The following is an 18,083-nucleotide window of genomic DNA, read 5'->3' as shown; positions in this document are numbered from 1 at the left end:
TCGAGTTAGGTGCTGCCATCTATCATACGAATTGTTATGTTGCCATATCCACGAAATTTAATTATAGCTGAAAACAGTAAAAGAGCATTATTTGTTATTACCTCCAAAGGCATTAGATAAAATTTATCATAGGTATACGCTAATTATTTTGTTATTTTCAAATGCGCTGAATTCTCACATATCGATAAGAAAGTCGACTAGTATATTTGAACGCATTAAACAACACTGCACGTCAGACTGAACGTACAGCGACCCCTTTAAAGATGGCGTCACTTTCTACTGTGTCTGTGAACAAACCAAGTTGCCGCTTGACAAAATTGAAATTTTTTGGCATAAAATATTACCACCGGCTGCACTAAATAGTCCCAAAGTGTAAATGAAAGTGCCAGGAATGATTTTCAATTGAAATTGTGGCAGTCGTGTGCGCCATTATCAGTGCAAATCATAAACAAAAAACAAAAAGTTGAGCCAAACGAAAAGCGCACTGTGAAAAAATGCGAATGTCGTCGTCGTCGCTGTCGCTGTCGTCGCCGCTTTGAGTGTACGTGCGCCGCGTTTTGCACGGCAGCTGCGCTGCTACCACAAATTAAAGGTGTGAATTTAATTTCAATAATTCGTGTGTATTAACATACATAAATTAATGCAGCAAAGGTATTGCCTGTCCAGACGACGTTGACAGGAATGTGCTAAATTACATAAATTTAAGTAAGTAAATAACTGTGCCCTGTGTTCAAATTCTGCGAGCGAGTGGGAGCAGCGAAAGAGCAAGAGATTACGCGCAGTAGCACACACTTACACGCTCAAACAAAAGTACGGGAGAGCGGAAAACAATCATTTGTGGTGAGTGTTGTTGTTGCCAGGATGGTATTTAAAAATTTTTAATAGCAGACCGGCTCAACTTTAACTGTTACTAATTTACTTGAATTGGAAACCCTAAATAGTGGCTTATTTAATGAGCTATATTAAGAGACGTACATGCTTGAGTGATTTTGGGAAAAGTTCTTATTTGTTTTTTTTCACTTATTATAAACGAAAGAAAATTGTTCTATACAGATGTTATTTCATTTCAAACTCACCACACCCATACTGGTGAGCACTTTGGAGCTCGCTCAGTATTTGAATACATGTGTGTGCATGTGTGTTCGTGTTAGTGATTCACAAAAGCAACAACCCCAACAAATTATCTCTACTACACATTTTTGCTACTTTTACTATACACCAACAACAACAGCAAGAACAACGCGATTGCAGCTGCTATCATCGCACGGTGCTTCAGCTGCTGCTGCTTCTTTCTCTTCACCTGTCGTCACCACCAGTGTTGCCGTATTGCACAAAAAAAATAAATAAAGAACTGATGTATCTGCCGCTTTTTACAGTTCTTTTCATTTTACTTTTATTTTTGTGCCTCTCTTCATTTGTCCAAGTGCTTTTTCTATTTCTTATGTCTTTGCTTTGGTCCCCGTTTCGTGCACTGAAAATACCGCGATGTGGGGCTCTCGAGCTTTAGGGGAGACACACACACGCACACGCTCCCAAATACATGCATACAGAAGCAGCAGCAGCAGAGAGCACAAACCGAAAAAACGGCTTTCTTTGTGCCGCAGCAGCGATGTCGCGACGTCGTTTTAGTTGCCGTACGTCGCTGTCGTCGTCGGTTGGGCGCAAGAAAACCGAGTGAGAATCCAAGAAGCATATTAAAATATATAAAAAAGCAGCTAAAAAGCTGAACATATTTTATATCAAAATCTACAACTAAATACAACTCTCTCAAGTGCGCAATAAATGTGTTAACTGTAGTTAAATGCATAAGTATGTGTGCACTAATGTACCTACATAATTACAAGTACAATACACACACACACACGCATTCATATGCACGTAAGGGACCGGCGGCAGTCATTGCTGGCAACAATTGAATTTCATTTGTGCTTTTAAAAATATTTGTACATATATATGTATGTGTATATATATTTTTTTTTCATTTTTCAAAGTATATTATTTTTAGAATATCGATTTTGTTGGCTGCCCGCAGCTTGCCAGAGCAGAGCAGTCAGCAGCAGCTACGTGAGTGTGTGTATGTGACTTAGTCTGTGCATGTGTGTCACAGGCAATAAAGAATGTGTTAAGATTATGAGCATAACTCATATAGACAAAACGTTACCTAACTGCCGTGCAAAAAATTTTAGTAAAAAATTTAAATCGAGTCTCTTTTACAATTCATTTTGCGATCAAAGCAACTGCTTGAAGTAGCTGCCTCTATATCTCTCTCTCCTTCTCTCTCTCCCTATGTCGTCCGCTGTCATTGCTGCTAGCATACGTCGTCATTCTTATTGGCATTTTTGTTCGTATTTGATTCTTATATTTCACCTACATTATTACCATACACTCACCAATACTAGCACACAAGCAGCGCGCACACATACACACATATGCACGCTCATAATTTGCGCTGTGTTTTGCTTTTCGCCTTTTGCTTTTAGCATCGCATTCGCTTTAACAAGATCTCTGCGACGACTGCCCTACGCCCACCCGTCACACCGTCAACGTCAACATCGTTGCCCACGTCGCTGTCGTCGTTTATAATTTACATGTGTTGTCCGCCCTCTCCCCTTTGACCACCACCAGCGAATACAAAAACACAAATACAATTGCGAAAAAGTGCAACTTTATCGCACGGGCGTAAAATTGAAAATTGTGTTTAACTGAGTAATAACAATATAGTTTTTTCAGTGCTGCGTCTTATATATTTTGCAAATAACTGATTTCAATAAAAAACCGCTGAGAAACTGAGGTATGCCAAATTATTTATTTATTTAATATGTATGAGAGCTGCACAGAGAATGGAACGGAAGTTGCCGCCCGCTATCCACTTGCCCACAGAGGGCGCTCCATTTTTGGGCCGTTTGTTCTATTTCCGTTGAATTCCAATTGGACTATACCGTCTGGCAACAAAGAACGGGTTCTAATTGACTGAGTGACGAACCTGCTCGCCCAATTAACAAGTTTCGATTGAGCTGTTACTCAAACGCAGCGCTGCCAGATCCACTCGAAATTAACACAATTGTGTGAAATATGCTTGAGATACACATATAACATACATGTACATATGCTTGCATATAAATACGTACGTAAATACACATACACATGCAAAGGTCACATTTGGTTATCAATTTATCGATGTGTCTACAGTATTTTTTATTATAATAATTCATATTGCCGCAATCGAAAATATAAAATTTGTATATGTCGTCACATTGAACGTGACTTTTACTCGCAGGCGCTGACATTAGCAATTGCAATTGCTTTTATTGCCTTGACGCAATCAATTTTGCAAAATAGAGATGACATCTAATTGATACTTTTCATTTGTGCTATCGATTGTTGTTACAAATTGAATATAGGTTTTAAACCTGTTTACAATAAATAAAAAAAAAAAAATTTAAAAATGCAATATATATGTATATACAAATATAAATTTTTACGCAATTCAATATCGAAATGTTCAACCGGCAGCTATCGATAGGTTTGGCTCAAATCGATTTTATTGCTAAACTCCGCCTTATTATTGCTTCTGGCCAATTAACTAATTACTGAAATCTATCAACGGCGCCTTACACTGACCAAATGAATTTATATCCTTGGATGCCAAAGTGTAGGCCTAAAAATGTGATAAAAACCGTTCCACATTCGCAGCGAAATGGTTTCTGTTTAAATCATCTGTAGATTTAATTATCATCAAATTACTGCAGACGACCTGTTTTTTTTTTTTAGTCTGAATGATTTTTCTTGTTTTTTCGCAGTTGTCTGGCTTTGCAGCTAAAGAGCGTGCTAAAAGCCAATTTGACATCAGCCAAAGCGTCCGTCTCTGTGGGCAACCTTTTCAACCTTTAAATGCATCTATATCTGGTTTCTTTTTATACCCTGTATAAATGTCGTCTGTACATATTCATGCATATATTTTCCTTTATGTAATATTATATATAAATTCTATCTTGAATAATCAATAACAGTAATTAGACGGATAAACTTAATAGCTTTAATTATATACTGATTGTTTGTAAGACTTTTCCCACTTTTTTTTTTTATAGCGTATCACGCAGTCTAAATATTTCCCCTGCAAAGTTATATTTAACTTGTTTGTATTTGTATTTTTTGTTTTGGGTAGCTGTTATCGTTTTCAATTCAATTTTTTTTTTTTGCTGTTTCCTTTTTAATTTTATTTTAGCACGTTATGCAGCAGTTGTTGTTATTGTTGATGTACCTGTCGTTGCTCACCCACATATAAAGCAACTCCCCAATTTTTGTGAACGACCCAAATCGCGAAGCAGCCTCCATTTCACGCTTGTTCATGTTGTTGTTTTTATGTTTACATTGAGATACATTTATACATACACGTACCTACGCATACTACATACAATGAGGCGCATATTTCTTTCAACTCCATTCGAGAAATAAGCAATTGAATCGCATATTTCGCTGCCCACACCGCCCCTTGATGATCCCACTCAGAAATGTAAACAAAAAGCTAAAAAAGAAAAGAAATATGCTCCACAAATTGCAGCTTCATACATATCTACAATCAATTGCATTGAGCTTTTCAATTTTCCAATGAAATAATATGCATCGCAATAAAATTTCAATCGGGCTTTTGTTTTCCTTTAAAATTGTTGTTAATATATTGGTTTGTTGTAAATAAAATTCTGTGAATTTATCAAATTAAATCGTATGATATTCAATATATTTTTTATTGAATACATTTAAAACCATTTGATTAAAAAATTAAATACGTAAATTTTTCAGCTGTACAAATACTCATACTAAATTCAGTCACTGATTATCGTAAATTGCTATTTGATTTGAATATGTTTAATTAGTTCTCTCGGTTCATTTGTTAATCACTTAGTGAGTTGTATTAATTTACATCTGGCAGCCATGACGTCATTTTAAAGAGTGAGAATTAAGCCGCAGCTCGTTATTTTTAGTCAGTTATTGCCTGGAAGTCGGTAATAGAGTTGTTTAAACTGAATATTGAATATTGCCCTTCTATGAAATTTTATTCTTAAGCATACTTTTGTATATGCTTATGGTTTTCTAGTGACCCCTATTAATCATAGTTATATTGTAAGAAATTTATCTTTTACTGCAAATATCGATTTCTTTGCGATTTTCATGAATTCTTCTGAGTGATATTGTTGCGATGGGTTTAGGCTTGTAATTTGGGAAAAATTTTTTATTAAACAAGTGTGTCAGTGTGTGTATATACCTATTTTTGCAATTATTGCAACTGCTTATAGGATAACTGCAAGTCGGGTACTTTTCCCTAATGCTATTAAACATGTAAAAAATCAGCTGTCAGACGGACATGCATAAGTGCCACGAAAAGCCATTAAACAAAACACACTCGCACACAAACTGACAAGCATTTTCTTTTCGCTATTATTAAATGCGGCAATTAATGACGTTTTTCCTGAGCGTGAGCGTTCCGCTATGATATAATTTTAGATGGGGAAAAACTTGAGCAGCAAATACGAACGAAATTTGGCAAATAAATTCGCTCATTTGGCCCAATATTCCATTTACCAATTTTGCCTGAAAAACTCAATTCAAGTGCAGTTAACTCGCGTATGTTTTTATTTTTGAATAGTTCTTCAATTTGCGCTTATTTTTAGAAATAATAATTTGAGTTTCTTCGGATGCCAGCTGCATGAAATCACGAGGCCTTGAATTTAAATATTAAAAAGAGAAAGAGAAACTGAGAGAGAAAGAGAGAGATAGAGAGAGGGGTAGCAAAAGTCAAGTGCATTTAATAATCACTTTTTTAATGAGGCTGGTCGGGATTTAGATAGGAATCGATTCGAATCCGTTTACCCAAAAGGTGATTGTCCTAAAAGCAAAGTTCAGTAAATCAAAGCGCACACTAAATTATGCTTAGCATATTTATAAAGCTTTAACCTTGTGCGCGCTCACTGGCTCATAATTATTCTGTTAATTATTACTAGTGCTTTCGTTGTATATTCCTGAGTAGCTTGCACCTGCTAAGCCCCCTGGGCATGGCATTGGACTTGTTATCTTATCTACATTGGGCGTTCTCCCTCACATTTTATCTGTCGTACTTTATGCGACCTTTTTTTTTTGTGAGGCGTTTATTTTCTGGCTGGCAGCCACGCCCACAGATAGCACTACGTGTCTGTTTATCGTAACTCAAATCATCTAATTAAAAAAATAAATAAATGGCAAAAAACAGTGAAAGTGCCAAAGTGTTGTGTGCATTGAAAATACCCTGTACAAACCGAGCCCGAAAGTGAAAGGCTTTCTTTGGTGAGACTTCCTTTTCCATAATTATTATTATTATTAAAATTATACCCTAAAACCAAACCAGTTGTCAGAGAATCAACCGAATTGAACGAACCCGAACCAAACCATTTTTTTTTTAAATTTTAGGGTGGCGATCAAATTTATGATTGCAGCAGAACGGGCACTGATAAATGAAAATTTAATTATTTTATTTAAAATTTAAAAAATATTAGAAAATATTAGAAAATCGAAGAAAACATGTTTAAAGCAAACCCGATTTAGAGCCAGGAAGCTGGTTCGAACTATAAACCGTATAACCAATAAAGTTACGACAGTTTGTAATGTTTATAGAGAAGATAAGAGCCATCGTAAATATCGATAGTATTGCATGAAACCCCACGACCATAAAAATCATCATCAAGGTAGATATCATTTATGGTGCTGTTGTGACAATATACTCTATTCCAAATGGGTTTTTGCTGACCGTGATTTATTGTAACGCAACACACAAAATAAGGGGCCCATCAATTGTTGATTGCACGAGAGCACAGTCTAGATAAAAGATTATAATATTTTGACATTATTCTACTATATGTTATATTTGATGTATGTATGTGTCCATTGTTTGTATATTGTATATATTATATATATTGTATATAGACAGACAGACATGCCGTCTATCCCCTCACCCATTGTGCTGATAAGAGAAGTGTACTTTTCTTTTTCATACAAAGATTCTATACTGAAAAAAAAAGCTCAGATTGTCGCGTGTTTTAAAAATAATTTTGCATTCGTATGGGCAGTATTTATTGTGCATTGTTTTTGTTGTTTGTCATTTTTAATTAGCCAAACATTCAGGCTGTCTGTCTGTCCGATGTCTGTGGCAGTTTGATGGGGTCATGTCTTTGTTTTTAATTATTTAATTAAATTGAAGAAATTTTGCTTCTGTTGTTGGCATTTGCTTTTGTGCTTGACTTCTACGTTTTTTTAATACCCTGTAAGCAGAGGTTGGTAAAAAAAGGGACGTAGGGGACTTGTTAAGAAGTGCGTAAAAGGCAAATATAGAGATATGTACAGTAACTATATTCTTGATCAACGTCAAAAGTTGAGACAATTACAACCAGGTTTGTCTCTTTGAAGTATTAGTTCTTGCATACAGTACACAGTTTAATCGATAGTTGCACTTTTTTCCCTTTACGTTAATTATCGATATACATAAATCGCCTATCTCTAAAGTAAACAGCTCGTGCAAATACCGTTTACAAGGAGATTTCTTATAATTGGAATATGCAAATATTTTAGAGCTATCTTCGTGTACTGCATATTTAAAAACAATCTACTTAAAAGTTATTTAAGAAAAAGCTTTTTCGTTGTGTGGATAAGAGGGAAGAAGAATCAAGGATAAGTATTTATTTATTTGCATACATATGTATGTACAAAGTCGCATCTGGTTGCAGAGTATCTGCTAGTGAGGCACCCACAACTAAAGCACTTTTGCTTGTTGTCTTTTCGCCTTGCTTACTGTTAGAGGATTTCGTCATTTGTTTAGTTGTTGGCCTAACCAATTGTTGTGTCTTGGGGCTTTTATTTAATATTACATGCTGCAAAACACAACACGTCAGTTGTGTCTGATGCAATTATGACATATAACCACGCATTTCTTATTTGCTTTCTCTTTTCATACTACTATACAAATATATATGTACATATTTGTCACAGGCTAAGCAGCTGATAAATGCTAGTTAGGCTAAAATTAGTTGTATTCTTTAGCTGGAAATTCGTTCGAAGTTTTGCTTAATGGAATTCCTCCAATATCCAGCTGAAATTCTAGGAATTGGCCAGCTGCAATTGTTTTATTCAGCTGAAACCTTTACCTGTCTGTCATAACTATAATTGCCCTCTATATATATATATGTGTGTGGGGCAAATGCGTCAAAGTAGAAAGCCAGTATGCATGTGACACTTCTATTTTTATGATGTACAAAGCGCTTGGCCCTTAACTGGGCCTATTGCGTGCGTTTGTCCCATTTAGTTGGCCATTGTTGCGAGGCAAAAGGCGGCGTCGGCGGCGCCTCTTTTAATTGACATTAGTCAGAGCCTTCTGCGTCAATTTGTGGCATATGCAAACTGAATTGAACCATCAATGAATTGAAACTGTCATTGCATGTAACAAGAGAAAAAATATGAAAGGAAGGCTTTTTTGAGCTGTTGTGGGTGTCCTTGATGATAAGGCCCACAGCTAATACAGCTGCTGTACGAATATGTCGATTATTCACTGCACTCTGCTGCATTTTGATTATGAGCTGCGGCTTTTATGCCCTGCACCCATTGAAAATATCTTAAAATGGGTATAATGAAGATTTAAAATTGTTTGTAAGAGGTAGAAACAGAAGCAGATAGTCATAAAAATCAAATCTAATCTTAAATCGAGGTTTTTACTTTTAAAATATGCGTATATTATTACTGATTGGACAATTAATGCAAAATATATTGGATATATTTATTTTTCATATTCTACAGGGTATCTTCTCGGAAGTATCCCTTACTTATTCTCTCGCCTTTTCGCTGTCCAGAATCGATATTTTTCGTTTTGCCCGAGAACCCATTGCCAACTGCAACTTTTCGCAATTGTTTTTTGAGGCAACTAATGAAAACTGTAAATTGCAAACAACGTTTTGTGCTTTTCAATGCATTTGGCGCGGACAGCTTGCTGGAACTTAATAGTTGGGCATATCATATTTCCGCATATGGACCGGAATTTGTAGTGAGAATTAAGGAAATTGAATAACTTTTGGTTGCATGTAAATATGCCTATGTACCAGATGAAATTACCCGGCGTCGCCCAGGTCAAATGAATAATGTATAACTTGCGGCAACTTCAGATATATAAAGCCGCCAAAATGTTCTCCAAATGCTCATAATTGATGGGAAGCATACCAAAAAAAATTCTTTTCCTTTTTGTTATTTGTTTTAAAATTTATTTTTATCGCTCCTAAAGAAAAATAAGTAATAGCAAATATACAAATTGAAAGCTGCTGCTGAATTTGAACCAACCACTTCTCTTTTTTGGCTGCTTTGTTCTTGATGTGTTTCACACAAACATTGACCAAGAATGGCGCCTTCTTGGAGTTCGAATTTTCTAAAACTCTTAGAACTGACTTTAGCTTCCTAGTCCTTATGGTTGGACTGTGCGTTGATTATCATTCAGTCGGTCAGGATAAACTCATTTTCAAAAGTAAAGCTTAAATGCTTTTAAATTTGTTGAATATTATTTCTAACTATTTAATTGAAGCTTTCAATTAAAAGCCAACTAAATGCCTTGTAACTTAACTAACACAGCAACTGACCTGATACCTAAGAAAAAGAGGGAGAAATTTCTGTTGGACTTGAGTCTGTGTGTGTGTGTTTAATCCTGTCTAAAAAAGAGACAAAAACAAATAACAAATGCAGCCTCCTCAAAAGTCGAATGGCAGCAGGCAGCTAGCCCCAAAAACCTCTGAATGAAAGCAATGTAAGCGAAATCGCAGCGCACAGCTCCCACTCCGACATATCCACCCACAAACACACACACACACATACAGCCAAACAGGCGAAAATGTCACTGCAGCTCACTCTGGACATTTTTCTCAGTTTCTCTATTCCTCTCTCTCGCTCTCATTACCGCTATCTCTCTCACTCTCTCTTGTCGCTGTCAACAGCTGCCTTGAGGCAGCCGAGCACATTGTGAAAAACTTTCGATTCTTCAGTTGCTGTTGCAGCGTTCTTTTTTTCTAGCTTAAGCGCTGGGAGGGTCGTCGTGAGGGGGGGGGAAGAGATTTTGTGGGTAGCTGCTGTTGGAACTGGGCATAAAATCTTGTAAAAACTTATTGTTCCATTTCCTTTCACTTTATGCAAATTTAACAGCGCATTATTCTGCACACACACATAAGCGTTGCATGGTAAATACGCACACATGTATATACAGTATTTATACAATATAATTTCCAGATTGAGAGCGTCTAACGTCATATTTAAAATATTGGTTGAAACGCGAAATCCATTTTGATGTTAATTTAAGCCAATTTCTAAAAGATTTGTTAAACATATACGACATGAAATTATATTAAAAGAATGTAAATGCTGATATATTAATGAAAGATTAAATAATTTGTTAACTGATAAACTGAAGAAAAACATTGCTTCTGATATAAATTGCAACTGGAACCGAGTGCATTTGATATGTGAAATGTAGAGAGTAAGCATATAGAATGAAAGCGTCTGAGACTTGATATAACATATTGACTTAAACTGAATTCAATTTTGAAAGTCTTTTCAATTTAAAAACCATAAAAAATTCATTTTTAGCTAAAGTTTTAAAATTTGTTAAAAGTATTGAGTCGCAACTGATTAAAATATCCGAGAGCTCTTATTTACGAGCCATCACTGTACTTTCATTTGCATATTGCATTCAACATTCTCACCAGCTTCCAACAATCCCAAACCGCCCCATCCTCTCCCCACCTCCCCTCATCCTGCATTGTTCTGCACTTGGCATACAGTTGCAAGTGGATGTGCATCGCTGTGTGGCATACGACTGATTTGATTGATTTAATGACAACCCCCACGATGTTATCGATGCTGGGCTGTGGGGCATTGGGGGTTGAGCGGTCTTAATGCCCAAATGTTGCCAAAGGTGAAGGTCAACTTTGGCTTAAGCGTTGCTCCAACTTAATCTAAGTGACGACTAATCCACAAAATCTGTCATAAATTTCGCACTCTCACTGAACCACTGAGGCAGCTCAGTTCAGGGGCCACTTAGCCGGACTAACCGGATAACAAACAGCATGCGAGTATTAAACCAACACACACTCAAACCCACTTCCCTCTGAAGCCCACCAGCGTCCCTCTGCTGTCAATTTGAATGCATTTTGCTCTTTCACGTTTAACACGCGCGTTTTCTTTGTGCAATTTACTCGCTGACGACGGATGAAGCACGCAAGGCGTCGCGCCTCTTTGCTTTCCTCCCTGATCCGTTGCCTAGTTACTTCTGAAACGCCCCTGAACTCTTGTCAGGATTTACCATGTGCCATGTACTATGTGCGTGTGTGAATCAATGTGTGTGCCACATGCGCAAAATATTACTGCGTAGTTTACAGCTGCTTTTGCCAACCAACCCAGAGCAACCCCTTGTCCCTTCCAGCCCCAAGCCAGAAGCCAATGCCAATTTCTTGAGACATGCTTCAAGTACGCAGCTTGTCGACCAAATAAACAGTGCGCAATTTGTAGCGAGTTTGTTTGTTTGGCTCCTAAACACAAACCTCTCCAAGCTAACAATAACAAGGAGATAAAACCGCTCGCGAATTAATCACAAATTCATTTCGCTTCTTTCCATATCGATATTTCCAGGAAAAGTCCCGGCCGCAGGACTAAAAAAAAGCTGGACTGATTTTCCTTTTATTATTAAAATAATAGATTTTATTCTCATCAGATAATATTTTCTTTAATAATCAAACAGATAAAACATTCTTCTTTTTGTCAATTTGCTTCTTCTGAAAATATGAAAAAATGGCATGCTAAATGTGAGGGTTTCTTTCTTTAAATAATTTGCTTGCTTAATGCCGGCTTGTATATCACAAAATCTCGTGTTCAATAACAACTTAATCCACAACATGCAAGAAGAATTACCTAATGAATTCCTTAAAGGCAATTTTAACGCTCAAAATAAAATCAGATGACAAATTATATGAATTAGATCTTGCAAAAATTATTTAAGTTTAATACTACTACAATTTAATTGTATATTATAATTTTATGACTGGCAAACAAAATACTATGTAAAATATCATCGAAACATTTAAATTTGAACTTATAATATTACAAATTATTTTAAGCAACTGCAACTGAAAACTCGGTCACTTTTTAAGGATTTTTGCGTTTTTCTAGGTGCAGAAGAAACTTTTAACGTAACATGTCAGAATTTGCAAGATGCATCTAAAAGCATACTCAAAATATTGTCATTAAAACAAACAACCCATGAAAAATTACTTAAAACACTTTCCTTGTTTTTCCTTTACATAGAAAACGTACGACCGCGCGTAGCCCTAGAATAGATTAAACGCAATAATATTAGTAAATCACAATAAATACATATATATGTTAAAATGACTATAAGTATGTATATATACAGAATATAGTTACTTCCCCCAGCTCAGAGTTCCACTCTGTCAAAGGGCTGCCATGCGATGCGTAAAGATCTTTCTAAAGGCAACTGGCAAAAAAATAGCGGGCAACATTTGATAAGCAATTGAACAAAATGCTGATTTTCCATTGACGTTTTCACTGACAACAACAACAGCAACAACAATCAAAATAATAATAGAAATAGCAGCAGCAACAAATAAAAAGAACACGAATGCGCAACAGAAAGCGCAATCAAATCAAAATCAAGCAATGAAAATATATTCATTAAATATTTGCCAGCCCCTCCCACCGCCAACGCCTATCACCCAACAACGTCAAGGGAAATGAGTGAAATAATAACAAGAAAACGAAACTGAAGAAGCGCCATAACAAAACAGACACTTGAAAATAGGTGTGGACAATGTGTTTGGTCAGGAAATGGTGGAAGGTGGGGTCCTTATATATGTATGAAAGCCAAAGTTGACAGTTGGCAAAAGTTTTAGGCAGTTGCAATATTTATATATCGATTATGCATGGAAAATCAATAGACACGCGCCAAGCACACACCAAGCGAGCGAGAGAGAGACCAGTAGATAGAGAGAAGTAGAGAAAGAGAGAGCGAGTGCGCGGTTGGTAAGAGAAATAGATGGATGGCCCATGGCTGACTGGCTGACTAGCTGGCTGGGTGGTTGGGTGGCTTGGTCATTAGCGACGCCAACGTAAACTGACGACACTGAACGGTGACGGCTAAAAGAAAATCTTGAAAATGCCCTGCCGCACACTCTGCAACAACAACAACAATAACAAACATGTCTCATTATTCTGTTTTGCTTCTACCATGCCCTATTATTTATTTCTTTTTTTGTGACTATTTTGTTGGCTAATAAAGTCATAAGGTCAGACGTTCATAGAGAGAAAAACAACTGTACAACATGCACGCATTAGACGACAAATTGTTGACCGCGTTCTCTCCCAATGGACAAGTCAACCAGCCAGCCAGATAGTCGGTACAACAACCAACGAGCCAGTCAGGTTAGTCATTATAGCCCTATATATCCAGCAAGCGTGTAACTGAGGATGAGTATTACGTATAATTTGCCTGAACTCTTTGCAGAGAATTAAGAACTTTATCATTATATACTCTACTTACTTTTAAATTGCTTAGGCACAAATTCTGCGTACAAACTGTCTTAACGGCCGCCTCTAGTGGCGGACTTCTCTTAAATCATGAATCAGGCCATACCCATTCCCCCCCTCTGTTAAGACACTCCTCCAAAGAGTGCTCAAGAGAGTTTTCACAGTAGTATACAGTTTTCACTCAGTAATTATAACAGATTTTCCATATTATTTTCAATCCACTCCCATGATCGGAAATTGAGCGGAATTCTGTTGTTTGATAAATCTTATTTCTCACCCGATGCGCTTCAAACATACTTTCAATAGATCTATATTCAACTTCATTGAACAAATGTTTAACACTAGTCGGAAAATTCACCGACCTGGATGACATTATAATTATTTTCGTCCGATCATTTTTGGTACAGGGTATTTAGTTGTCTGTCATAATAATGATGATAATGTGCTTAACTTGTGTTTTTGTTATATGATTTTGGGATTGTCCCAAAGCAACATTAATGTTGTTTCCTTTTTGGTGTTGGTTTCCTTTAATGTATGTGTGTGTGTGTTGGTGTGTGGAAATAACATAATAATTGTAGCTCCGCCCCTCTGTTCCCCGTAATAGTACTCGTAATTGTGTCCCCAGCTGTCGCTGGTGGTTCCGTTAACTTTGTTGGTTTCCTTTTCATTTTCATTTCACTTATATTAAAACTACGGCTAAATGTTTGTGTGCGTATGTGTGTGTGGCGTGTGTGTGTGTGTATGCAAACCACGCCCACTTTATATTAAAATTAATTACATAAATTCTGTGTAAAATGCATTTAATATTTTGCAAACATTTACGATCGTCTCTCTCGCTCGCTCGCTCTTTCTCTTTCTGACGCAACACATACATGTGCACTCTATAATTTTACATGTACATATATATATTCTCATAGAATCTATAGGCGCTTGCCATATGAGAATCCTTACAATGGCCACACAACAACTATGCAAACTCAGCTGCAACATTTCTAACAACTAGCTGCTGATTGCTTTGTGAACGGTCGTGCGGGGTGAGGGGCTACTCTACAGTTCCGGCCAGCACTGGAACTTGGTCGTTTGTCAATGCGAATCGAGCCGCCCACCCGGGGCATTTCGACATTTCCATTTTCCAATCCCAACAGCTGTCGTCGGCAGTCAAGTCGATCGCATTTTAAGTCTATGTCACTCATACGCCCTGTGGCCCAGTCGGGGAACTGCAACTAGCTCTCTCTCTCTTTCTCTCTCTGTGTGTGTTTATGTATTTGTGGTGTGTGCATTCATTTGGCATGTTTAACAAGTTTCCACCGGGCATTTGCGGGTTTTTCTCTCACTTGCATGTCAAATCGAAATACGAATGTGCGTTAACATTACAAAGACAAAGATAAATGCAAATGAGTATATTCCTTAAGCTAGGGTGGAACTTAAAAGAACTGACATATATTTTTAAGTGCCTTTATATTAATTCAATCGCTTAAAATCGGGAATTGTAGAGTTTGCTTTGTGTATTCGTAATCCCTATGCTTTCTTGTTTCTCTCTCCCTCTCTCTCCGTGTTGGAAAACTATCTCTGGAAATCAGCTTAAATTTACTAGATATCATAGGTACATATATACCAGGTCCGTGTTTAATTCATAGCCAACCCTAAAAAATACAAATTTAAGACTGTTTTATATAAGATGGAAGAATTCTATCAATAGTTGGCTGGGCAAGCTTCATCCTTAAAATACAATGAACGTGCTAAGAGTAAAATTTGTAAATTAAAACTTTACACAATTCAATGATTTCGAATAATTCACGAGCATGACCGAAAATCGGGTAGAAGATGAGGTTTGCTACGTATTTAGCTTTTTTTCTGATCCGCTACAAGCTAGTTTTCGAAGATCTATGGGATTCTTCACAAAATAATGCGAGGAATTGAATATAAATTGAATTGTATAGTTTTCACATGACTTATAATCAAATAGTTTATAGTTGCTCTAATTCAATTTAGAAATTAGTTTTTGCCTTATTCGCCCATTAATTCAATTTAAACAGTTTTGAACACACACAAGACATTCTACATGCTAGTTGGATATACAGTCAGACAGGCAAACGTGACCATTTCCAGTTCAAAGCGTCTATCAATGTTTAATATAGCTCCCATATGCCGATATGGCATATAGGGTCTATTGAACCCTCATTAACTGAAGAATTGAGAAAGGAAAACCAGCTCGCTTTTATTGCTATTTTGCGTTTGTAAATTCCGCTAGCTTTAGCTTTTCTGCTTCTTCTATTTCAAGTTAAATGGAATCAACGCAATGACAAATTCAATTTGCAAACTGCAAATTATAAACGACTCGCAAAAGTTGACTTGACTGCGGCAACGAGTCGGGCATTTGATGTACAGTGAAAACTCTAACGAGCTGACACTCGCAACTCGAGTTAAAGGAGATATCGAAGAAGTACTCAATATATGTATTTCCTATATTCCTAAAATAAATAATAATCGATTTGCAGAGCTTCAAAGAGGCAGAAGAAGTAAGGGAAATGACTCGGACTAAAATATTGCATCGTCTGTCCATTCGTAACGTTTTTACTGTATTTCCGAGTTTCCAAACCATTTGCGGTTATGAAGCAAAATGGTGTTAGAGGCAACCGTCCATCTATCAAGCAAAGAGCATAATTTACATGTGGCCAACTGGTGCACCAAACCAGTCACAGTTGATTGGATCATTTGTCAGCTGAAAGGGGAAGAGTAAAAGCCACCATTTGGTTTTTGTACAATTAGCAACGCGAGTGAATGGCACCTGAAATCAGAGTTTGGCCAATGTCGTGGCTGTTATCTAGCTAAAGATATGACAGAGAGAAGCGCCACAATGTTGATAAGATAAGCTTAAAAACAAATTCAACAAAAATGTAAAGAAAAAACTATTGTTATATGACATTTCTTGGCATTTGGCTCGACAATTTCACTCTTTTTTTTTTTTTAAATTTTGAATTTTTTATTTTAATCTAAGACTGTGTAATTTAATGCTCTTCTTCTTCTTCTATCAATTGCAGTGCATGTATTGCCAAAAAAAAAATAGAGAAAAAACGTTTAAACTAAAAGAAAAATCAGGCTAAAACAAACTAGCGCACACACACACACGCTCCTACATACACACACATTCGCCCACACAGAGAGCAAGCCGAGCGTGAGAGCGAGCGAGAATATGTGAACAGTTTTCATAAACAGCAAATTCTCCAATAGTCTCTCTCTCACACGAAAACGAATTGATGTGCCATTCAGAGCAGCAAGCAACATAGAAGCTAAGCGAGTATTACAACAATCACAAAAACAACAACAACAGCAACCACAATAAGGCGCATATAGTAAATGCAACAATCCCTCCATTAAACAACAACAAGAACAGCAGCAAAACAAAACGAAACAACACACAAATAATACACAGGTGAGTAGTGGAATTTTCACGTTTAAAAAGCTATTCTTAACTGACCGAGTTTTTCATTGTATTTAAAATCACTTTTCCATCATTTTTTCAATCCGAGCGGGGATGTTTTATCAATGCTTAAGCACGTTAAGAATTTTTACGTACATAGATCTCTGAGTTTGAAGAGCATCGAACCTAAAACAAGAGAATTATATTGAAGAGTTTTTCGCTCATTTTCAAAAAGTCAACTTGTTTATCCAAAAAATAGGGTTTAAGGTATTCATTGATTTAATTCGTCTGGCTTCATTCAAAGTTAGTAAAACATAAAAATCTGTAGCTTTTTATCTAGATGAAAAAAGGTTTAAAGTCGTTTAGGCATTAGCTTTACAATTAGCCGCTCGTTTTCCACTCAGGTAGGTTGACTTAAAAAAATTATGGAGCAAGTCCCAATAAATGTATTGTTGAAAATGATTTGATTTGAATGTCATCCATGTCCACTTTGCGACATTTTCTCGTCTGAGTTTTCACTTACGGCATCAAAGTTAACTATTGTACGATATACAGCTTTGTTGCTCTTACGGTTTGGGCTGTGCTTTGATCATCAATCCGAAAATGAATCAGTCAATTTATTAATCGGTCTATGAAACAGTCAAATAATCAGTCAGTCAATCCTTCAATCACTCGGTCAATAATTAGTGAAACACTTATTTATATTCAGTCAGTGAATGAGTCAGTTAATCAATAAGTCAACTTATTAATACTCCTTTTTCTTTTGCAGTGTAACGAATTTAAAACAACAAGAACAACACGCAATTAATAGGCAACAAGTTGCAAGCAGCAACAAGCTTTGGAAAGAACCTTCTTCGTAGCCAGGCGTAACGCGTGTTAGATGCCAAGATAAGTCGCTATCGCTTTAATACCGCCATCAACATAACCCAACAACTACAGCAACAGCAGCAACAACAACAACAGGAACAGCAACAGCATAAGGAAGCGCCCAGAATACCGTTAAGCAGCAACCGTGCGGTACGTGCCACAAACAATTGCAAGACGCCAAACTCAACGGCAAAAGTCGCCAACA

At 36.7% G+C, this 18,083-nt stretch overlaps 1 long non-coding RNA gene across 3 annotated transcripts; it reads left to right on the top strand.

The window, feature by feature from the left end:
- Positions 1 to 263: 263 nt before the first annotated feature.
- On the top strand, positions 264 to 18,026 carry LOC135438258 (uncharacterized). Of its 3 annotated transcripts, none has more exons than XR_010437867.1 (4): positions 264 to 840; positions 13,343 to 13,485; positions 16,632 to 17,023; positions 17,781 to 18,026. It is a non-coding gene; the product is annotated as an uncharacterized LOC135438258 (long non-coding RNA). The 3 variants fall into 3 exon arrangements; XR_010437866.1 differs by lacking the exon at positions 13,343 to 13,485 and having other exon boundaries at positions 266 to 592; positions 647 to 840; XR_010437865.1 differs by lacking the exon at positions 13,343 to 13,485 and having other exon boundaries at positions 266 to 840.
- The last annotated feature ends 57 nt before the right edge of the window (positions 18,027 to 18,083 follow it).

The sequence above is a fragment of the Drosophila montana genome, unplaced genomic scaffold (genome assembly GCF_035044405.1).
Source record: "Drosophila montana isolate Dmon_TW-CO22-7 unplaced genomic scaffold, ASM3504440v1 contig_3848_1, whole genome shotgun sequence".
Classification (NCBI taxonomy): domain Eukaryota; kingdom Metazoa; phylum Arthropoda; class Insecta; order Diptera; family Drosophilidae; genus Drosophila; species Drosophila montana.
This window is presented reverse-complemented; position numbering and strand designations above follow the sequence as displayed.